The sequence below is a fragment of the Acipenser ruthenus genome, chromosome 18 (assembly GCF_902713425.1).
Source record: "Acipenser ruthenus chromosome 18, fAciRut3.2 maternal haplotype, whole genome shotgun sequence".
Lineage (NCBI taxonomy): Eukaryota > Metazoa > Chordata > Actinopteri > Acipenseriformes > Acipenseridae > Acipenser > Acipenser ruthenus.
The window spans coordinates 31938131-31961885 of record NC_081206.1 but is presented as its reverse complement, the minus strand read 5'-3'; the positions used below and the strand labels follow the sequence as shown (position 1 = coordinate 31961885).

Sequence of the window (23755 nt, the reverse complement as noted above, 5' to 3'; positions counted from 1 at the left end):
TGTAGACAGGAATCTTCTAGTCTTTTCTATCCGCAGTCATCACTGTATCTGCATGCAGTTCAAAATCTCAGAGCAACCTGAGTGTCCTAATAATTGAGAAGTCACTTCAAGCAGTTTACAGATACTCGGTGTACTAATAGCCGTTTTAGCCTCTTTTGAATCTATATAGCAGGGCTTGAAACTAGCAGCCGAACATATTAAACTGCACTTCTTGTAGCAGTAAATTGTTAGCTTAGTGAAACCCCAGCGTTAGCCTGAACCCTAATACTAATCCTGAGAGGTTTCCCTCTGTTGTGACAAATAACTATGTAGTGTTACACGAGCTTCACTAGCAGATTAGACCTGGTCAGCACTTAGGCAGCGATTACAGTTTGAAACCGGATCTGTTTGAAGAGTGAGTGAGCGAGTCAAACAGGGAAGGAACTGAAAGCCGCTCTCTTCCCAGCGCTGCAGTTGCATGGTGTGTTCAGCAGGGGGCAGTATTGCTCCAGTGCAGGCCTAGCTTCAGTTCTGCCCCCCTCCTCCCGGTGACAATGCGAAGCTGCCTCGAGGGGGAGTGCTTCTTTTTTAGGTCTGTAAACCCATATCCCTTAATCCCGAGCGATGATTGACAATCATGATTTAGAGTAGGTGTCCTGTTCTAATCCACGGGCCCTCAATTCATTTGCATAGCAGTCGTGGCCTCATTTTGGGGAAGTAAATCTCAGTGCGACACTCCGACTTCTGCTGTAGTGCTGATACTGTCTGCCCTGCCTCTGTCAGCGCTGCTGCAGCTGCTGAAGGGCCGCGTGTGTGTGTGTGTGTGTGTGTGTGAATGTGTGATTTAGTTTGCGTACCTGTGCGTGTCTCTGTATGTGTGTGGGTGTTTGGGATTCAGTTTCTGTGTGTGTGTGTGTGTGTGTGTTTACCCGTGTGTCTGTTTCTGTGTGCGTCTGTATTACTTGCATTATAAGCATTGGGCCCTGGGAGACCGTAATGTTTGTTTAAAATAAGACTTTCAGTACTGAAGTATTTCCTGTCCCTTCAACTTCTCTTCAAAACTTCAAAATGCTGTCTTTAACCCTTCTGTTCTGTTTCCAGTCTGTTTGACCCCACACTGGTTTCCAGTCCCCTTAAATGCTACTCCCCCCCCCCCCCCCCCCCAATATTTGATGAGTTTTCCTAAATAAGAACTTTGAGACGTTTTTTTATTTGTATTTTTTAGAACTGATCTTGAATACAAACATAATGTCTCAGATGAGTATCACCTGAGGTATGTATCTATGTATCTTTGTATGCATGAAGAAAATAAAATGCTTTCACATAGTCTTATAATAATAATAATAATAATAATAATAATAATAATTATTATTATTTGTATTATGATGATGATGATGTTTGGAAATGGCTGCACCTGTCTGCACCTTACTAGAGGCTCATTTTCTCAGCATCTCTCTGATAAAGAGGTTCAGAAATGAGCCGTTGCGAGTGACTGTCAGACAAATCCATTTGTCGCAGAGCTGGACAGAGACAGTGAAGTGGAAGAGGAAGTGTCACAGACTGAAGACAGTAATGATGCTGCTCCTGGTTCCCATGAAGCTTCCTCTGATGAGTGTGAAGAGGCGCACACTGACTCTGTCGTGGTTTCTCCTTCATCATGAAAGAGAAGATGTGGAAAATCAGACTGTCCCCAGCAGCCCGTTGCTTCTCATGCGGATGAAGCATTCAAGTCAGAAGATGGAAAGATAACTTGGGCAGGGTCTCCACGCATGAATCGAGGTAGGCTCTCCTATTCCAGTGTCATCACAATGGTTCCTGGACCTGCTAGATGTTCTGTTAGTCGCATTCCTGATACAGCATCAGCATGGATCTGTTCATAGCACCAGCAGTGGAAAATCCTATCGTGGGAGTGAGCCCCTTGGAAGGCAGGTGTGTCATTGGTGCAGAGTGGAAAGAGCGCCATCATGTTGAGAGGCGTGCCTCCACTGAGCTACTCTTGATAGCTGAGCTACAGATCCAAAGGAGAAGCGACTGCTAGTCTGTGGATTGCAGAAAGTGGTAGGGCTGTATTTTCAGCCACTATGTCACTGGAAACATTCCACATCATTGCTAGAGTGATTCGCCTTGATAATTGTGATAGCAGAACCAACCAAGGTCAAAACCCTTGGTCACAAGCAATGCTAAGCAGACCTGGTAAAGCACAGGCAAGTGAATTTACAGCAAGTGCACATTTACCATTGGAGAATTTTAACAAAGGTCATTTTGATAAAAATGGATCTGCTAGCTAGGGTGTCTTCAGTGTATTGCATGTGCTCTGCAGTACTGTGAATGAAATGGTACTGGATACAATCCCAGTCCTCCATATTAAACTGTACTGTGTCTGACCAGTTCTGTACAGCACGCTATCAATCACAGCACAGCACTGCACCATACCTCACAGCACAGCACAGCCCCATACCTCACAGCACTGCACAGCACAGCCCCATACCTCACAGCACTGCACAGCACAGCCCCATACCTCACTGCACAGCACAGCACAGCACCATACCTCACTGCACTGAACAGCACAGCCCCATACCTCCCAGCACTGCACAGCACTGCCCCATACCTCACAGCACTGCACAGCACAGCCCCATACCTCACAACACTGCACAGCACAGCACCATACCTCACAACACTGCACAGCACAGCACCATACCTCACTGCACAGCACAGCACAGTACAGTACCATACCTCACAACACTGCACCATACCTCACCGCACTGCACAGCACAGCACAGCACCATACCTCACTGCACAGCACAGTACAGTACCATACCTAACAACACTGCACCATACCTCACCGCACTGCACAGCACAGCACAGCACTGCACCATACCTCACCGCACTGCACAGCTTTGTTCAGGTAGAAGCCTAGCATTAGATAGTGTGCTGCATCATAGGAGCCTGGGGCCTGCACAGCATGTGGGCTGGAGTATGGCCCCCCCACCTCCTCACACAGCCCCCCTTCCCCAGGCGTTCTAGTGCTAGACCCCCCCACACACAGAGACGCGCTAGCACCACTCTGTAGAATATAGATACTGGAATTGAATCCATATCTCATGCTCACTAATTTTGTTATTAAAGAGAGCGAGGGAGAATATTTTAACCATTTTAAGAAATGATACTCTTGTACTTGATCCAGCTAACAGGATTTTCTTAAATTACTTTATAAAAGACCATCTTTTAAGTTTGCTCTTTTCTCTCTCTCTCCCATTCATTAGTGAGGACGCCTGAAGGAGTGCGCACATCAATGGGATGGGTTAAAGTTACAAAGTTAGCTGCTCAGGGTAATTTAGGAGTGGGGAGGGGGGGCTGTACTGGAGGAATGATTCAAAAGTATTAAAAAGAGAAAGAGCTTGGATTAAGAGTGCTGGGGCTCTATCGAACCACCTCTCGCCTCGGGACTGACTCTGTTTCCCTTGCTCTCTCTCTATCTCCCCATTCCCCTCTATTTCCATCTCTCTATTTATTCTCCTGTGTCTCTCCCTCTCTTCCTTCTCCACCCCCTCTCTCCCTCCCCACTCTATCTCTCTCAATCCAATGCCTGGCGGCCAGGCTGGTGTAAGCGTTTGCACGGTGAGTTAGAGGAATCAAGCACTGTCTTCTGCAGCAGTGACCTTTTTCTCAAATTACACACAGACGTTCCTCTTCATCTCCCCTCTCCAAGTCCGCTCCTCTCCTCTCTCTCCTCTCTCTGTTCTGTACTCTAGCACAGTGTCACTGCTGGGACATCATCCTGTGGGGAGTGTAGGTATAGTTATGTTTATTGCCCAGCAGGAGGCTAAAACTATTATCAATTATAATACAATATAGTATACAAATAATACATAGACACTCACACACTGAAATACACACCCCCCCCCCTCACACTGAAATACACAAACACCCATTTTAAGGCTCCTCCTGGTTGGGCGATGCAGCTGGGAGCACATTGTAAATCTACAGCATACTGCGGCTGGCGATGCGCTGTGTTTAATTGGATCTTATTAAAGTATATATGCTGTTTGTACAGCGCTTTGAGATTTTGCTTTAAGAGTAAACAAATTAATTACTATGTGGAAAAAGTCTTAATTAATTTGGAAATGTGTCTAACTTACAGGCACTGTGGGAGCGCAGACACTTCAAAATTGGCTCCTTCCCTGAAAGACAATTGCGTAGCAGCAACGCATATGAAAAATGAAATATCTGTAATGATATTCCGGAAAAGATCTGCAATGAAGTTTTGGACACTATTTCAAGATTATAAAGCAATGCATTTTATGATATTTCATAAGTAGAGCAGTGTATGGGTGTGGGGGTTATCCCTCTGTACGTGTGTGTTTCAGGGGGTGTGGGGGTTATCCCTCTGTACGTGTGTGTTTCAGGGGGTGTGGGGGTTATCCCTCTGTACGTGTGTGTTTCAGGGGGGGTTATCCCTCTGTACGTGTGTGTTTCAGGGGGTGTGGGGGTTATCCCTCTGTACGTGTGTGTTTCAGGGGGGGTTATCCCTCTGTACGTGTGTGTTTCATGTCCTGTTTGTGTGAAGTCATTTCTCTAATCTTTCAAGCCCCAGCAGAAAGTATTGGAGACTTGCAGAAAAGCTGCATTTTTATTTTTTATTTATCTACTGGTTTTTTAATTGCAACCTGTGGAAATGAGGTAGGATTTGACTTGCTAAGCCCTTTTTAGCATGTTTTGTAGGATTAAAACCAGAAGCAGCTGTATTTAATAAACAAGTTCTTACCAGTGTTTTCAAATAAAGAAACGCTGAACGGCGCTCAGTGCTCCTGATCAAGAACTTTCTATTCTGTATGAAATCATTCGTATGTGTGGTGATGGAAAACAGTATCGCTGACAGTCAGTGAAGTATTTGATGAAGTAGTAACTTTGCACAGAGAGCTAAATGATTGATTATCTGAACCCAGGGGGGAGTCTGCAGCATCGCCAGCGCTGGGCTGTATGGAGGCAGAGAGTGGCAGCAATCGAAATCCTGCGATGGGAACAGAGCGGAGCTGGCAGCTTTGTCTTCTTTACTCCGATCCTGAGAAGGGTCAAAGGCCAAAGGTTATCCTTGTACATGCCCTAACTCACCTCCGTGACCTCCACCTAGTCTGTGAGATAGGGAGTGTGATGGGCAGACTGACAGACACAAGGAATCTGTCCTTGTATTATACTAGGTCTGCTACTTTAGATTTCTGCTAATGCTGTTTTTATTCATATGTCATTTTAGGGTGTGGCGGTGGCAGGGTTGGCGTTGGCGGTGGCAGCATTGGCAGTGTTGGCGTTGGTGGCGGTGGCAGCGTTGGTGTTGGCGTTGGTGGCGGTGGCAGCGTTGGTGTTGGCGTTGGTGGCAGCGTTGGCGTTGGCGTTGGCAGCGTTGGCGGCGGTGGCAGGGCGTTTCACAAGTGTTCTTGTACTAGCTGCTGGATACAGCTGCAATCTGTCTGCGAGGCGAACGAGGGCTGTGTCTGGTTTGATGTTTGTAAATATTAGCTCTCCCTGGTAAGTTTGTCTCGGACGTGCTCATTGCATATTCAGTGGCAGATGTTGCGAGCCCTGTGCGAGGATAAGGAGTGAGCTGGCAGCTGAATGAAAGGCTGCGCACAGACTACAAAGACGCGGGGCTGTCAGAGGATTGGATAATTGGCCCCCAGGCAGTCTTGTGGCAAGCAAGAATTGTTCCTTTTTATTTCAGATCTGATAAAGGTAAACGTGTAGCAAATTTGAGATTTGATGATGAAGGATTTTACAAATCAAGTAGACATGATGAGCCTGTGATCTCTCCCCCCCCCCTCCCCCCCTCTCCCCACTCTTCCCTCCCCCTCCCTCTCTCTCTCTCTCTCTCTCTCTCTCTCTCTTCCTCCTGAGTTGGGCAAGCGAGTGACTGTCACTGGCAACACACTGAGGCAGTAGAGATCTCAATCCACTCTCTCTCACACTCACTCATGCACTCACTATCCAGTATCTAGATATCAGTCAATCTTTATTTTATATAGCGCCTTTCATAGTGGAGCACCATCACAAAGCGCTTTACAAGATAGTGAGGAACAATGCATAATACAAAAATGCATTGAAATACAAATAGTAAAAAAAATTCAAATACATTACATACAGGCATAATACATTAAATACAAGGCAAGGATGTGAATCCTAAACATTGTGGATGCGTGTGTCAAGCAGAATCATACGAATAAGATGGAGGGGAAAACCTGAAATAGCAATTTAGACAACAGCTAATAACAGATACCAGGCTGAAAGCAAGAGAGAACAAGCGGGTCCTGGGGGTTGATTTGAAGCTGGGGTACACCAGGTCTGTTTTACAATGAGAAGGCATGTCTGTTCTGACAGGTGCTTCTTTAAAAACTGAGCATGACCTCTGTAGAGAGAGAATGGGGGGCTGAGCCCCAGGACTGAGTGATGGGCAAGAAGACAGACAGGAACCTTCCTCTAATTCCTACTGAAACGGTTATTTACATGAGACCAGGACACAGGGATTTATAGAGTGCATCTCCCTAGCTTGCGATGGACTGGCGTCCCGTCCAGGGTATAGTCTCGCCTTGCGCCCTGTGTATGCCGGGTTAGGCTCCGGCTCACCGCGACCCTGTAAAGGAGTAAGCAGTTAATGATAATGGATGGATGGATGGATCTCCCTAGCTTGGCGGGGCAGGGTTTGAGTTCACCTGCTTTCTCCCCCAGGAGGTCCACATTAGCAGACTCTTCCCACAATCCTCTGAACAAAGGCGTCATTGACCGCAGGAATGCAGCGCGCCGGTGATCAGGGCCTGGCCCGCCCAGCGCTGCGCTCACCCAAGTGATTAGTTAGGGATTAAAATATTTACTGTGCAAATATCTGCCTTGGCAGTCTGGTTACAACAGAGGAGTTCAAAGAGACTTTCACCCTCCCCTCGTTGCTCCAGCAAATTGGTCCGATTCATTAACTATTGAACTGCTGGAGAAGATATTGGTTATTATCGAGTTCATGGTGTGTGTGTGACCAGGGACATCGATTGTCGAGTGGAGTGGCAGGGTCCCAGGACCCCCGGGTATCCAGGACAGTGAAGTCATTCTCTGAGTGCCCAGCAGGTGTATTTAGGGTTCAGTTGTTGGCGAAGGCTAATGTAGAATGCAGGTGTAATGGGCTCATTGTACACAGTGGCTGTATTGTGATCATTTCTGGCTTCTTGAACAGAAATGTCACATTTTCATTTTTACGGTAATAATTTGACTATCCGATCAACAACAGTTTTCCTTCGCCCCTGATTTAGTCTGGATAACGCAGGATTTACTGTGACAGGCTACAACACCAGAGCAGGAAACCGTGGTTCTTCCAGGCCATTCCAGCCCTGCATAGAACTGCCCTCCTGCTGCTGAAGATCGGTCCAATAATGAAGGCTGGTTGGGACAACGTCGTGAACTGGAATGGACTGCAAGAGATGAGGTCACTGTGACTGGTGTCAGTGTGCTGTAGTCTGTGCACAGCTTTACATAGCAATGTTACCCTGCTGTCAGTCTAGAGAGATACAAAGTGTACCAGGGCAGAGGCTTGGCACAAACCGGGCACGTTTAACCACAGGGCAAGAGAGCCAGACTCGTCTGCATTCGGGGGTTCAGAGCTTTTAACCTCATCTCACGACGAGACAGAATCCGGAACAGCAGATTGGGGTCTTAAGGCAAGCTTAAAGCAAGCTCACAGTCAAGGGACAAGCAGAAGCACTCCAAATGAGTGCACACGCCTCAGCAGTCCGCTGATGCAGGTAAGGCATAGTGTTAAAAATGTACTTTTATTAAACTGACAGCTGAATTACCTTGGTTACATTGTAAACTAGAGAAGAAAAAAAAAAAAAACAAATCTGTGCCAGTTTTATTATTGCCTTGTGAAATAAAAGGAAGTTCCGGGCTGAATGAATAAAACTGCAGGGCTCAGGAGCGGGAGGCTTGTGTGAAGTGACTTTCCACGGCTCCCAAGTGCACTACCTATGCTTTTTAATTTAAGGAGTGAAGTCCTCTCTGTTTTTAATAAACACAGGCTGCCGGACTCACAGGGTCTAATATTATTTCAGCTGGCACCGGCTGAACAAAGCCCCGCTCCCCTCATACCTTTCTTTTGTGCCGTACGGGGCGCGAAGCAGGTCTGAGAAAGAAAAGGGTTTAATTAGTTTCTCTTAAATTAATTAAGAGGAAAACTCTGGGATCCTGCAAACAAAGAGCCGCCTGCTGGAAGTGAGCAGGTTCCTGCAGAAGCTGGAGGAATCGCGTCGACGCTGCCAGATTCCACAGGTTTAAATTAAACTGGGCCCGCATCGCCCCTCTCTGTGCTGCGGCTATTGTCCGTGACGGCTTAATTGGCACCAGCTGAACAGCCATCCATCACTGTCAAAAACCAAGGCAGCAGCTTTAATCAACGGCTGCACCTTACACCTGAGGGATTCTCAACTGCTCTATACACTGTGCCTCCCTGTACCCCTCGATCTGAACCTCTCTATACACTGTGCCTCCCTGTACCCCTCGATCTGAACCTCTCTATACACTGTGCCTCCCTGTACCCCTCGATCTGAACCTCTCTTTTCACTGTGCCTCCCTGTACCCCTCGATCTGAACCTCTCTATACACTGTGCCTCCCTGTACCCCTCGATCTGAACCTCTCTATACACTGTGCCTCCCTGGATCTGAACCTCCTGTACTCCTGGATCTGAACCTCTCTATACACTGTGCCTCCCTGTACCCCTCGATCTGAACCTCTCTATACACTGTGCCTCCCTGTACCCCTCGATCTGAACCTCTCTATACACTGTGCCTCCCTGGATCTGAACCTCCTGTACTCCTGGATCTGAACCTCTCTATACACTGTGCCTCCCTGTACCCCTCGATCTGAACCTCTCTATACACTGTGCCTCCCTGTACCCCTGGATCTGAACCTCTCTATACACTGTGCCTCCCTGTACCCCTGGATCTGAACCTCTCTATACACTGTGCCTCCCTGTACCCCTGGATCTGAACCTCTCTATACACTGTGCCTCCCTGTACCCCTGGATCTGAACCTCTCTATACACTGTGCCTCCCTGTACCCCTGGATCTGAACCTCCTGTACCCCTCAATCTTAACCTCCTGTACCCCTCGATCTGAACCTCCCTGTACCCCTGGATCTGAACCTCCCTGTACCTCTGGATCTGAACCTCCTGTACCCCTGGATCTGAACCTCCCTGTACCTCTGGATCTGAACCTCCTGTACCCCTGGATCTGAACCTCTCTGTACCCTGTGCCTCCCTGTACCCCTCAATCTGAACCTCCCTGTACCCCTGGATCTGAACCTCCCTGTACCCCTCGATCTGAACCTCTCTTTACAGTACCCCAGCTCTCCCTGATCTGAACCTCTGTCCTGTTACAGAGCTCCCAGCTCTCCCTTAATCTGCACCCCTCTATACTTTAACAGAGCCCCCAACTCTCCCTCAATCTGCACCCCTCTATACTTTAACAGAGCCCCCAACTCTCCCTCAGTCTGTACCCCTTAAAGAGTGTGTAGCAGGGTTTACATGACAGACCTGTCATTTCTCTTTTCATTGATAACATCCTGACAGCTTTTAACACGTAGAACTTTAAAGTCTGTTTCAGAGCTCTTTTCGAAATGGCTGCTCTAGTGCACTGGAGTTTGAGATCTGTCCTCTAAATCACTTCCAGTCCTGCTCTTTGTTCCAATCCTGTTCTAAATTGTTTAACTGAACCAATGGACCCTCCATCCAGACCCTGAAGCAGTTCATGATCTCACTGAGCCTTTCCCCCCTTACACCTGTATACCGAACTTCTTACGAAAACAAAAATGAATTGACAAACATGTTCAGGTTGCACTTTTTCTCAAGGCAAATCTTGACCGCTAATCAAAACGTTTGATGAGACAAATGACCCCTGTGTTGGCAAGGACTTTCTCATTCAGAAGATTGTCTTGAGCCGGACTTCTAGTCCAAATAGGATTTTTATATGATAAGTATTACTAAGCTGTTATCGGGTCTCCCCTCGCTTGTAATGGGAAATCGACTCTATCCCTGAGCCCCCATTCTGTTTTCTCAGTGCATCTCCTCTCTGTGCTGTGTGCTCCTCGTCTCAGTATTGTATTGTTGTTTCTATTCCTTTAAAGCCAGTATCTCCTTTCCCTCATATTGAGTTGACTGAAAACTGAGCAGCCTGCTGAACCAAACCCGCTTAATAAAAAAAGAAAAAACCGCAGAACTATCAGTGTGCGTTTAAGAAGTGAGCGACTCCCCAGGGCGAGCCTCAGTGTCCCGCTAATGGATTCCCAATTCAGAGCACCGTAGCGTTGCCTGTAATCTAGAAGGGACCCGGCTCGCTCATTAATCACAATATCAAATTGTGGGATCAATAAAGCTTAGTGGTTTAAGCTGTGTTTTATTTTGGGGGTAAAATGCAGGCAGTGTCCTCTGTAAATGTTCTTAGCGCTGCATGTGAATTTCTTTGCACTCAAATTAAGCAGGATTAAGGGGGCTGTGCTGCTGCTGCTGCTGCTGCTCGTTCTCCGAGCTCATGTGACAAAGGGATGAATAGCCCTCAGTGTGGAGAGGGGCCCCGGCTCTGTCTGTCTGTCTGTCTGTCAGAAACCTTACTCCTCTCGGAGAGAAAGCCTGCTTTCACGTCTCCTCTCCTCTCCTCTCCTCTCCTTCTTTTTGAAAGGTGTTTATCCTGTATCTGAGTTGCTTCTGGGCAAAAGCTTAGTGAATCTTACCTGGTATGTTGGTAGGACTTTTTTAAAATGCTGTTCTCAAAATAATATGCCTACACACATGCACACACGCACGCATGCACACACACACACACATATCAGAGTCAATATCAAAATAAAGGTTGTTGTCTGGAAGAAAAGGTGGAGGGCTTTGTTTCTGTTTGACGAAACAGATATGAACGATTAATCTGAAAAACAAACATTGCATCAAAACCCAGTGAGCAAAACACACACACACACACACACAGGCATGCTCAGACGCTCAGACACTCCTGTGTGGGGCTCTCTCTCAGACACTCCTGTGTGGGGCTCCTCTCAGACACTCCTGTGTGGGGCTCTCTCTCAGACACTCCTGTGTGGGGCTCCTCTCAGACACTCCTGTGTGGGGCTCTCTCTCAGACACTCCTGTGTGGGGCTCCTCTCGGACACTCCTGTGTGGGGCTCCTTTCGGACACTCCTGTGTGGGGCTCCTCTCAGACACTCCTGTGTGGGGCTCCTCTCAGACACTCCTGTGTGGGGCTCTCTCTCAGACACTCCTGTGTGGGGCTCCTCTCAGACACTCCTGTGTGGGGCTCCTCTCAGACACTCCTGTGTGGGGCTCCTCTCAGACACTCCTGTGTGGGGCTTCTCTCAGACACTCCTGTGTGGGGCTCCTCTCAGACACTCCTGTGTGGGGCTCCTCTCAGACACTCCTGTGTGGGGCTCTCTCTCAGACACTCCTGTGTGGGGCTCCTCTCGGACACTCCTGTCTGGGGCTCCTCTCAGTTTGCTCCGGTGGGTGGCAGGTAAGACTGGCTAATCCGCCGCGCCTCACTTCACTCAAATGAGGATTAGGTTTGAGTTCCAGCGCTTCGTAATCTCCCATCACAAGAACCAAACCTGGAGATCTCACCCTGCACAGCGATCCCACCGCAGAGTATCACCTTCCTCGCAGACACAGACACACACACACACACACACACAGAGCACAGCGATCCCACCGCAGCGTATCACCTTCCTCGCAGACACACACACACACACACACACACACACACAGACACACACACACAGACACACACACACACACACACACACACACACACACACACAGCACACACACACACACACACAGACACACAGAGACAGACAGAGATGGTACTGTGCTGAGTATAGCACATGGGGACCCTTATATGATTTTACTATAGTAAGAGCAAGGCAAAGTGTAATAAAGCATGGTAAAGCATATGGGAAAAGCATGGCAAAACTGCAAAAATATTGTGGTACAACAATATGCTGATGAAACCCTTCCCAATGATCTTCATTGACAATACAGACAGGCAGACCGTGGCACGACAATTGCAATAGAATGCTTCTGTACTGAGTGGCAATGGTAGCACCATGGCAGCTATTGGTAGAATAGCACCACTGTACACTCACCATACCCTTCCCAAAGGAATTCCAATAGCAATGCATGCTGAGAGGACACTGGCACTGCAAATGCAATGTAATAGTTCTGTAATAAGGGCCAATGGTAGCACAAGTAAAGCTGCTCGAGCTAATAGGAGGGGAGAAAGGGAATTTGGAAGTCTGGGTTATCGATATTCCTTGACATGGAAAATGGTGGGCTTGGTATTTGGGGGTTGTGAGGGATTGTGAGGGGAGGGGGTGCTCAGATGTTGCACTAGCAGGGAGGGAGCTGACACTAACACTGACACACCTGTCTTCTCGAAGCTCAGCCGATCCATATTCATGAGGATTTAGGGAGGTATAAATAGCGGGAGAGGTGTCCATCTCTGAGGAATATTTCCATCGGGACCGAGGGAGCTTAGCCTCCTATTATACATGGCATTACATCAGCGGCAGCATCTCATTCAAACTGAGCATGAGAGTGTGCATCTGCAGCCCCCTGCACTGCATTACCCTCCTCATTGAGATTAACCAGAGCAGACACATTCCACACCCGAGCTGTCTCAGTATCAGCACAGACGCACAACTTCACAACAAGGTCACACCCGGGCTCCCCAGTTTCACCTTGTTGTGAATAATAATTGGGCATTCCAAATTGGGTAGAAAACCAGGGTAAAAATCATTGGCGACGACTACATTTATAAAAGAAAAACTCTGAGTCCCAGCCCCTCACTTAAAGGGATACTTTATGTTACTATCTGCCTTTTCCCAACATATCACTTGTAACCCTTTGAATATCCTGCTGTGTGTGTCCTCTACGAGTGACTCTGCAGGACTCCCCCTGCACACCGTGCGGTCACACCTTTACCAGGTGAGCCTTCAGGGGACCCTCTCGATGGTTATTTCTTCTCAATAATAATAACCACCTTTAAATATGAGGCATGTAGTATTTTTAATCAGAGAGATGCGAGGACAGCAGGATGTAACTCTGCTCTCCTCTCCTCTCCACCCCTCTGCTCTCCTCTACCCCCTCTCCTCTCTACACCCTCTCTCCTCTCTACACCTCTCTCCTCTCCTCTCTACACCCTCTCTCCTCTCTACACCTTCCTCTCTCCTCTCCTCTCTACACCCCTCCCCTCTCCTCTCCTCTCTCCACCCCTCTCCTCTACCCCCTCTCCTCTCTACCCCCTTCCTCTCTCCTCTTCTCTCCTCTCCTCAGTACAGCTGACAGCTTCTCAGAGGCGGATCAAAGGCTGTTCCGGCTGTCTGTTTTGATCTGAAGTCCTGCCCTTCAAGACGCTCTCTGCAGTAACTCACACAGCCCCTTCAGTGTCAGTGTGGCTGCTGAACTAATTGCTCTTCACTTTGCACCATTTATCTCAACAAGCTCTCCACTCTCTTCCTTTAATGAAGCCTCTGCCTCCCGACTCCCCAGATTATTATTATTATTATTATTATTATTATTATTATTATTATTATTATTATTATTATTATTAGCAGGGCTGCGCTGAGGACAGGCACGTCGGGTGTATCATCTTATTTAGTTTGCTACCCCAGCGCTAAACGACTTTCCTGTGTGTGTTGAAAACACTGGACTGAAGACCAGTCAGTGAATGGATTTCTTTCAGTATTTCTGCACAGCAGCGTGGCGGGGTGAACACCCTGCAGGCTGTTTGGTTTGGGCTGAGACGGGGTTAACCCCCTCGGCTCAGGAATGCAGGTGCATGTGGGCAGGTTGAATCGCTTCACTGATTGCTGGTTTACCTGGCCAGGTGTATGACAGCACCGGGATCAGTTTGGAAGTTAGTTCAGGGTTGGAACTCGTGAAGGAAGGACTGAGGCCTGTGTCTGAAAGCAATGCTGCTACCGATACCTGATTACTTTGTTTAAAATATATATATATATAAATAAAAGACTTGCAAAAAGGTGACTTTTTGATTTGTATCAGATTTTTTTCAATACCATTTTTTTTCAGCTGCAGGTGTTTGAAAGTGAGTTTATCACAGGATCTGAGCGAATTGCCATTTTCAACACGCAAGCCACAAATCTGTAAGGTACGTTATTTGCTTATTTCCCTTGGTGTTCTGATATTATTTCAGCATTGTGGGATATCTTGCATTTACTTGCACAGCAGCAGCCAGTGTCAGCTTCACTGGCTCCCTGCGCCCCTAGAGGCCATGGAGGTCATATCAGGCTGGAGTCATTCAGTGCCCTCGTCTTGGAGTGCCTCCTGGCGCCCCTAGTGGTGAGCATTGAGCATCCAGCTCACAGCAATCACTGTGTGAGGAAGTCTTATGAAGAGCTGTCTTTATTTACTATTAAGTGAATACTGTTTTCCTTCGTAATGTTTTTCAGGTAGGAAGGAGGGAGAATGGAGCAGGGTGCAGGATATATGGAGAAGGGAGCAGGGTGCAGGATATATGGAGAAGGGAGCAGGGTGCAGAATATATGGAGAAGGGAGCAGGGTGCAGGATATATGGAGAAGGGAGCAGGGTGCAGGATATATGGAGAAGGGAGCAGGGTGCAGGATATATGGAGAATTGAGCAGGGTGCAGGATGTAGGTGGTAGGTTTTTGGGGAGCGGGGTGTGGGGGCAGGGAAAAGGGAGAAGGATGGAGGGTGTTGTGAGCCGGGTGTAGGGTGTAGGGAGCAGGATGTAGGGTGCAGTGAAACAGCTCCATGAAGCTCAGGCTTCTCAAGGGAGGAGTGAGGAGAGAGCAGCCCCATCCTTCCCAGCGCACTATCACAGCCATTGATCGTGGCGGGTGTGCATTGATCCAAGTCGACCATCTGCTAGTGTTAGATAAGCATGCGAGGGCCTGTGCATTGTGCTGTCACTCAGAGACCGTGCGGAGGGGGGGGGAGGCTGGAGGGAATTATGGGGGCAGGATTAGCCTCATCGCTCGCAGGAAACAGAATTTTAAACGGCTGTCTCCTCTCTGTCTCTCTCTCTCGCTGTCTCTCTCTCTCTCTCTCTCTCTCTCTCTCTCTCTCTCTCTCTCTCTCTCTCTCTCTCTCTCTCTCTCTGTCTCTCTGTCTCTCTGATTAAAACTTTCTCTGTTGTCTCCTCTGCTGGGGGCCCTGTCTAACAATGTTCTTTATATTCACAGCAGCTTTCTATTTATTAGGATTAATGTGGTTTCACTGTCCGATTGGGACATATGAATGAGTGAAGGGTCTTACACAGTACAGCACATGTGCTGCTCAATGTACTATCAACACAGACAAACACCGTGGATGAGACAGTCAGAGTAGCATTAGATTGGATTTATTTATAATCTCTGTCTCTCTATGGGAGTGTGAATCAGACTTTTACAAGCATAAAACACTGACTGCAGAGTTCATTTGACAAAGCTGGAACTCAAACAGCAACCCTAACATGGAACTCTCTTCTTTCCAATATGAGTTGGTGAGTTCATTATTAAGAATTTGCCCCTTAGCACCTAACAGCATTCCTTCAGAAAGAAAAATGTACATGTCAGTGCTTCAAAACCAGAACCATCTTTCCAGCCCCAGCAATATCTTTGTTTGTAGTTCACAAGTGATGGACACTGGCTTCCCCAATGCGGGGAGCTTTAGCAGGGAACTACAACTCCCACGGTGCCTTGCTGCACCCCCTCAGTGACCAATCCGAGCGAAGACTGCCCAAGTCTTTGTCACTGTTGCTGTTTAAACCCCCGAGGTAGATAAGGAGTCGGATATATAGCTGTGCTGCCTCCTGCATTTTCATCTTTGACAACAGCAGAATGCAGTGTTCTCTAAAGCTAGGGCACAGTAAGAGAAGCATTCTGATTCTGAGTGTGAGAGTGGGTTTGGGGTTGGGCTGGGAGAGGGTTTGCCACATCCAAGTCACTGAAACCAAAGCGAGATTGTTTAAAACTCTCTTTCGAAGCTCAGTAGCCTACCGATATGTTAAGAGTTAAACATGACTGTCGAGGACCAATTGTGTGTCTATACAGTCTTAACACAAGTGAGATCTCATTGGTTCAGGAGAGACGGTGTGTGCGTGCTTGTTTAGCGCATTAACAAGACATGACAAACTGGAACTTGATTTGCAATTGGATTACCAATATCCCAATCTAGGAAGCGAGTCTGGAGGGAATCCAGGGAATCCAAAGCACTGGAAACAGAGGGAGAGAGAGAGAGAGTGTGTGTGTGCACGTGTGCGCTTGTGTGTGTGTGTGTGCGTGTGTGCGTGCGCGTGAGAGTGAGTGTGTGGATGCATACCTGTGAGAGTGAGTGTGCTGATGCATACCTGTGAGAGTGAGTGTGTGGATGCATACCTGTGAGAGTGAGTGTGTGGATGCATACCTGTGAGAGTGAGTGTGTGGATGCATACCTGTGAGAGTGAGTGTGCTGATGCATACCTGTGAGAGTGAGTGTGTGGATGCATACCTGTGAGAGTGAGTGTGCTGATGCATACCTGTGAGAGTGAGTGTGTGGATGCATACCTGTGAGAGTGAGTGTGCGGGTGCATACCTGTGAGAGTGTGTGAGTGTGTGGATGCATACCTGTGAGAGTGAGTGTGCTGATGCATACCTGTGAGAGTGAGTGTGTGGATGCATACCTGTGAGAGTGAGTGTGTGGATGCATACCTGTGAGAGTGAGTGTGCTGATGCATACCTGTGAGAGTGAGTGTGTGGATGCATACCTGTGAGAGTGAGTGTGTGGATGCATACCTGTGAGAGTGAGTGTGCGGGTGCATACCTGTGAGAGTGTGTGAGTGTGTGGATGCATACCTGTGAGAGTGAGTGTGTGGATGCATACCTGTGAGAGTGAGTGTGTGGATGCATACCTGTGAGAGTGAGTGTGCTGATGCATACCTGTGAGAGTGAGTGTGTGGATGCATACCTGTGAGAGTGTGTGAGTGTGTGGATGCATACCTGTGAGAGTGAGTGTGTGGATGCATACCTGTGAGAGTGAGTGTGTGGATGCATACCTGTGAGAGTGAGTGTGCTGATGCATACCTGTGAGAGTGAGTGTGTGGATGCATACCTGTGAGAGTGAGTGTGTGGATGCAGAACAGGAGGGCCAGTGTGCTAAAATGGTTTTAAAAAGCATGGCTTACTTTACCAAAGGACTCAGAGTAGGATTCCATGCATGTAGAATCCACGTGGTGTTTTTGAGCACAGCGTTATTATTGTGTTTTGGGGGTGGGTCGGGTGGTTGCCAGGGGATCCCACAGAGAGCAGCCCGGCCGGCAGCCCTGGCTCTGGGGTATTTGCCGCTGCGATGTGTGTTCCTGCCACTCCTTCATAAGCTGTCCTCGTCTCTCCTGTGCCTCTGTCTTTCTCTCTCGGCCTGTTGTTCGAACTCTCTTTTCTTTTTAGAAATGTGTGTGCATTGTGGGCCAGCTGACAGGGGTCCACAGGCTGGCTGGCTGCTGGGGGGTGAGGGGGTAGCGAGGGGATTAGCGGGCCGCTCGGATCATCTTACACCCCCCACCCCTATCCCTGTCCCATCTACAATGGGGATTAAGCTTCTCTTATTTTCTCTTATTCTTTACCCCAAAACGGCAGGATCACAAAAACAGGATTGATCAGGTTTGCAAACCAAGGGAAAGCTGCAGTGAAGGGGAGGGAGCTGGAGAGGGTGAGAGTGACCTCCTCAGTGACACCTCAGCGTTGATAGCATTCAGTATCTAAACAAACACACACACAGACACAGGGATTTCTTTTCTGAAGATATGTTCTTTTTAAGGCAGCAGGCAGTTGAGGATGCGTCTCCACTACCCTTTCTCTTGCAGATGAAGGATACGACTCTGTTGCTAATTCTGAGAGCTGCACATTGTTTATTAAAAGGGAAAATAAACTGCTAAAGCAGAATGTATCTTATAAGAAAGCTCTAACCCCTAGACCACACTGCCTCCCTCACTCCCAGTCTCTCAACTCTAACCACGAGACCACATTGCCTCCCTCACTCCCAGTCTCTCAACTCTAACCACGAGACCACACTGCCTCCCTCACTCCCAGTCTCTCAACTCTAACCACGAGACCACACTGCCTCCCTCCCTCCCAGTCCCCAAAACACTGTGTCTCCCTCCCAGTTCCTCAGTTATACTTTAAACATTAGCCCACACTGTCCCCTGGTCCCTAAAGCCTCAGTTTCCAGCTTGTTTGCTCGTAGCGGCATGCAAATGATTTCTCTGGGTATTTATTTTCTACATAAAGCATCCTTCGCTGGAAGATAATTAACTTGAAAAGTGTTAATTTGGTGTTGGGATTGTCCTGCGCTGATAGGAGCCACGGAGGGGAATGCAGTTAGATTGCGTCCCATTGTGAGCTGATATTGAGTCTCTATTGAGCTGGCAGAGAGACAATTACTGCACACAGGAATAATTTACTGTACCAGTGTCCTTCATCGAGGAGCCACGCTTCCCCTCCTCCCTCCTCCCTCCTCCCTCCTCCCTCCCCCTCTCCCAACTCCTTCCTTCCATTCCTCAATACATGTCTCGGGAGCTAAGCGTGACAGAGAGGGAAACTTTCTTTCTTTCTTTCTTTTTATAGCGTTCGTAATTAAAATTCCTTTTATTTTCAAAGTTCTTCAGAAATCAAAATATAAAAGAACTCTGAGTTGCATGTTTCTCGTTGTGACCAATTGTGTACTTGCATCTATCGTGCAAAAAGATTTACCCATTAAGTACATTGTAACTATGCATAATAACATTGTAATTGTGTGTAAGTACACATGTATTTACTAAGTAACTACTCTGTAAATACACAGGAATCAGAGACACGTAATGTAAAGTGTTATAACTGTGGCTCCCAACTATAGCTTTATACAGGGGGAGCGCTGTATCTAACTCATCTGTGTGGCTGCCTTGTGTTCTTCCACATCTCCGATACTGCGGGGCTACAGTACCTGAGAAGCGTGGATTTCATACGAGGCCCGCCTGATCCATGCACTGGGCTTGATGAAAGTGTTTCGGATTCATTTGAATTCGTTGTTGTGTTCTCTGTTTCTCCCATGCTGGAGAAGAGCAAGCACGCGACAACGCTGCGAATTCACTGCTGGCGACCCCGAGCGATCTGTGACGTTGTGACCTCCACCTGGCCCTCAGGATACCGTGAGCTGGCATGTCTGCAGAGTCTCTGCACACCACCGAATTGAACCCTGCACTCTCCCTGTCTGCAGGGCCAAAGCAGCACTATAGGTGTGCATGCAGAATGATACTCTCTCTGGTATCCTTGGAGGACTGGCATGCGAAAACCTTCATCCTTTCCCCGAAGTCTGCCAGGCTCATTAGAAAAAAGGTGACGATGAGATTCGCTGCTGAGACCTTTGCTACCCAGAGCACGACCACAGACACAGAGAGACTGGAGAGATGATCCCGTGCACTGTAGCAGCTCTGACTGAGAAATGGCTGAGCCTCTGAAATCCAATCTCTCTCGTGGGAGGCTCTGGATGATCGGTGGCACAGAAACAAGGGATTCAGGTGCCCCTTGATACGCAGTGTTAGGACAGCGTTAGTACAGCCGTGGCTCCTGCACCTTCCACAGAGTGCAAGCTGACAGGTACAGTGCAGCAGGACCCCCTCCCCTCTCTCTCTCTCCTCTCTGTTATTTTGGTGGTTTAATTGAATCTCAGGTCTGGATTAGAATTCTAGGAGCGCCACTTGACTCGGTCAAAACAACTATTACAGGAAGGCGATATTTTTTGCACGGCACTTCACAGTGATTAGGTGGAGATGGAGATGCACGGCAATCTAAATTACACTGATTTGCATTAAGCAAGGAGAGTGCGTCTGGGGAGCTCACACTCTGTCTTCACTACCAGCAGGGAGTCAGGGACGACTCCCTCTGACAGCCAAGGCAAGCGAGCCCGGGACTGCACACACACACACACATACACACACACACACACACACACACACACACACACAAGCAAGCAAGCGAGCCCGGGACTGCACGCACACACACACACACACACACACACACACACACACACACAAGCAAGCGAGCGAGCCTGGGACTGCACACACACAGGAGGCGGTGTGGTCCAGTGGTTAAAGAAAAGGGCTTGTAACCAGGAGGTCCCCGGTTCAAATCCCACCTCAGCCACTGACTCATTGTGTGACCCTGAGCAAGTCACTTAACCTCCTTGTGCTCCGTCTTTCGGGTGAGACGTAATTGTAAGTGACTCTGCAGCTGATGCATAGTTCACACACCCTAGTCTCTGTAAGTCGCCTTGGATAAAGGCGTCTGCTAAATAAACAAATTTATTTAATTTTTATTTACACACACAAACACACACACACACACACACACAAGCAAGCGAGCCCGGGACTGCACACACACACACACACACACACAAGCAAGCGAGCCCGGGACTGCGCACACACACACACACACACACACAAGCAAACGAGTGTCAGTGTAGTGTCGGTTAGTTCAGTGTAGTGTAGGTTAGTTCAGTGTAGTGTAGGTTAGTTCAGTGTAGTGTCGATTAGTTCAGTGTAGTGTAGGTTAGTGCTCCTCCTATTTTTTGGCAGTTTAGTTTAGTTAATTTACCTGTATAAAACTACCCCTTTTAGAATTTAGGGGTAAGAAAAGAGAGCATTAGAGTTTCTATAAAACAATTTACATTTAGGAATAGAGAGAGAGCAAGCGAGCGAGGGAGAGAGAGAGAGCGAGCGAGGGAGGGAGGGAGGGAGGGAGGGACAGAGCCCCCCCCCGTTCCATTTACTGCATCTGGCGATGAAAAGGGGTTATTTTTGAGTTATGAAAAAAACTAAAAGAGGCTAAAGGGGAAGGTGGGGGTGAGGTGGGGTGGCTGAAAAAGGCCCGCATTCACTCAATAATACAAACAATTACAAAACAGAGACAAAGCAAAAGAAACCGTTTCTCTACCTCCCCCCCCGGCCTGTCAAACCCAATCAGCTCTGGAGCATGGAGATGGCGCTGGGCTACCGGCTAACACCCCAACAATAGCCGGGGCGCCCCAGAGTTCGGCACACATTTCACATTCAATTTAGCGCTGCCTCCTCGGGACTCCAAAAAAAAAAAAAGGGGGGATTTACTTTCGGAGAGATGAGACGTTGGGAGAAGAGGAGGGGGAGGGTGTTAAGAGAATGGAGGAGAAGGGCGAGAGGGGGGGTTGTGTCTGAAAAAAAGAAAAAAGAAAGAAAGAAAGAAAGAAAGAAAAGTGCCAGGATCAGGCTTATTATCTCCCGTCAGCTTAAACTGAAAATCAACGGCACAATCGAGGCCGTGCGAGCGGGTATCCGTCCTGAACCCCATTAGCCGGTATTAGGAGACGTGCGACACTTTGCAAGAAGATTTGAGACAAACCAAAACAGCCACAATAAACGCGAGGTACAAGGCTTGAGCCTTAAGACCCCGGCTTTTCCAAAAGGGCACTGAATAGACGGGCCCTAAATCGGGTTGTTGAACAAATCAGGTATTAAGACGGGAGAGTCAGCTTGCATTTACTTTCTTAAAGACTTTAGTTAAGCTAGTCGCTGTGGGGCTCTGGGACCTGGCTGTGTGTTTAAATCTCGTTTCCTTGCAGTTTAACACAAGGCTGAGGACAGGGCCTGTGCAGTACTGCAGCTGCTAGCGACGGCCTCCTTGCTGTTGTGAATCGCAGGAACATTGCAATTGCAGAGTTTCCTTTCAATAGCAAAGTGTTTACACAGTAAATATTCGGTACGTACTATTGGGTTCATATGAAATAAACGGTCGAAAGTCGCTTGACCCCTTCGCACTTGATTTGTTTGTTTGTTCCTTGCTTCTTCCTCCCTTTCTATCAAATTCATTTTATTATCCATCAACACCAGCCAATCAAGACTATGCAGATAGCTGGCTCGTATCGAAGTGGAGAGAGAGGGGGGACAGGGAGAGACACAGAGAGAGAGAGAGAGAGGGGGGGACAGGGAGAGACACAGAGAGAGAGAGAGAGAGAGAGAGAGAGAGAGAGAGAGGGGGAGAGAGAGACACAGAGAAAGAGAGAGAGAGAGAGAGAGGGGGAGAGAGAGACACAGAGAAAGAGAGAGAGAGAGAGGGGGGACAGGGAGAGAGAGGAGAGTGAGAGAGAGAGAGAGAGAGAGAGAGGGGGGACAGGGAGAGAGGAGAGCGAGAGAGAGAGAGGAGAGAGAGAGAAAGGGGTGGGAGATCAGTGCTATCAGTATTTCCTGAGTCTGTCAGATACAGTAGTGGATTACCACGGCAGAAGATTCGTGGCTCTCCTGACACGTTGCATTTCCCTGTGGATTCTGAAAGGCTGTGAGGCAGATAAGAGCTGGAACATGACTGCTTGACACTCGTTTGGAAAATGCAATGCTGGTGGATGTGTAGCGCTCCCTCCTCTCCCCTCCCAGCTCCCTCCCTGCGTCAGGGCTAAGGCCAGCACTGACAGCGGCTCTACCTGGCTTCTTATCTGATCCCATCACACCACAGACAGGAGCTTATACAAGCCTGTGTGAGCCTTCCCCTAAGAGCACAAACAAGGTGCTTAAAGGGTGCTCTTTGTACGGGAATAGGGGGCTATTGTCAGGAGAATGAATAGAAGCTGACTGAATAAACGTGTTGGCTTAGATAGAGTGGAGGGTTTAATAATGTCAAGAGAGGAACGCCCACCTGACGATATGTACACGACACACCTCCCTCCCAGCGCTGGCTTCTGCACTGTGCTGGCTAACTTGAGCACTTACTGCTGAAGGGACATTAGCCTCAGCTGAAACGTCTGTCTACTCGACAGCGTGATTGCTTACGCTAGGCTATTATTAATGTATTTTTAAAATGTGAACCTTCGGTATTATAAATGAGATGTGCTTTAAACATCAAAACACATCTTAAATAATGCAGGTCATCACAGCAGAAACAGAAGCACCCAATGAATCCAGGCTCAAGCAGGGGCAGAGGTACATGCAGTTCCTTAGGAGGTTGTGTTTAATACACAGGAGATGGAGCAGTTTGTTAGCAGGTTGTGTTTAATACACAGGAGATGGAGCAGTTTGTTAGCAGGTTGTGTTTAATACACAGGAGATGGAGCAGTTTGTTAGCAGGTTGTGTTTAATACACAGGAGATGGAGCAGTTTGTTAGCAGGTTGTGTTTAATACACAGGAGATGGAGCAGGGGCAGGAGTACACGCAGTTTTTTAGGAGGTGTTCGGATCAGAAGCCCCCTTTCAACCAGGTTCACTCCGTCTTTCCTCCCTCTCTCTCCAAGCTTCATTTGTACTGAGTGCAGTGTTTAAACAGCATGAATAAAGATGGGAGAGGGCTGAGAGCGATGCTTATCTGCTGCTGCTGATCTGAGAGAGAGAGAGAGAGAGAGAGAGAGAGAGAGAGAGAGAGTATCTTTGTATCTCTTTCTCCTGTTTGTGGAGCGATCCCTCCCCTTCACCAGGATCTGGGCTCGCTCACAAGAGCTTTGAGATGAATATGAAAAGACAGATTTAAAGGTGATACCCGGGTCAGATAGCTGCCGTTTTTTAGAGAGAGAGAGAGAGAGAGAGAGAGAGACAATATGAGAAAGAGAGAGAGATAGAGGGACACCGAGGGGTGAGCGAGACAAAATGAAACTATATTATAATTCAATTAAATATAATATATACTGTTACTGTGTTTGACTATATTCCACACACAGAGACTGGGCTGTGATGGGGTTCTGCACTGGGGTTAGCTTCGTATCGGATCC

The 23755-nt window shown here is 48.0% G+C and overlaps 1 long non-coding RNA gene across 1 annotated transcript in view; it reads left to right on the top strand.

Annotated features, from left to right (window-relative positions):
* The first annotated feature begins 7477 nt into the window (after window positions 1–7477).
* The window catches only part of LOC131698528 (uncharacterized), a 32435-nt gene continuing 16157 nt past the window's right edge, over window positions 7478–23755 (top strand). Inside the window, exons 1-2 of the long non-coding RNA XR_009307613.1 lie at window positions 7478–7754; window positions 14091–14169. This is a non-coding gene — a long non-coding RNA (uncharacterized LOC131698528). The remainder of the gene's footprint in view (window positions 7755–14090; window positions 14170–23755) is intronic.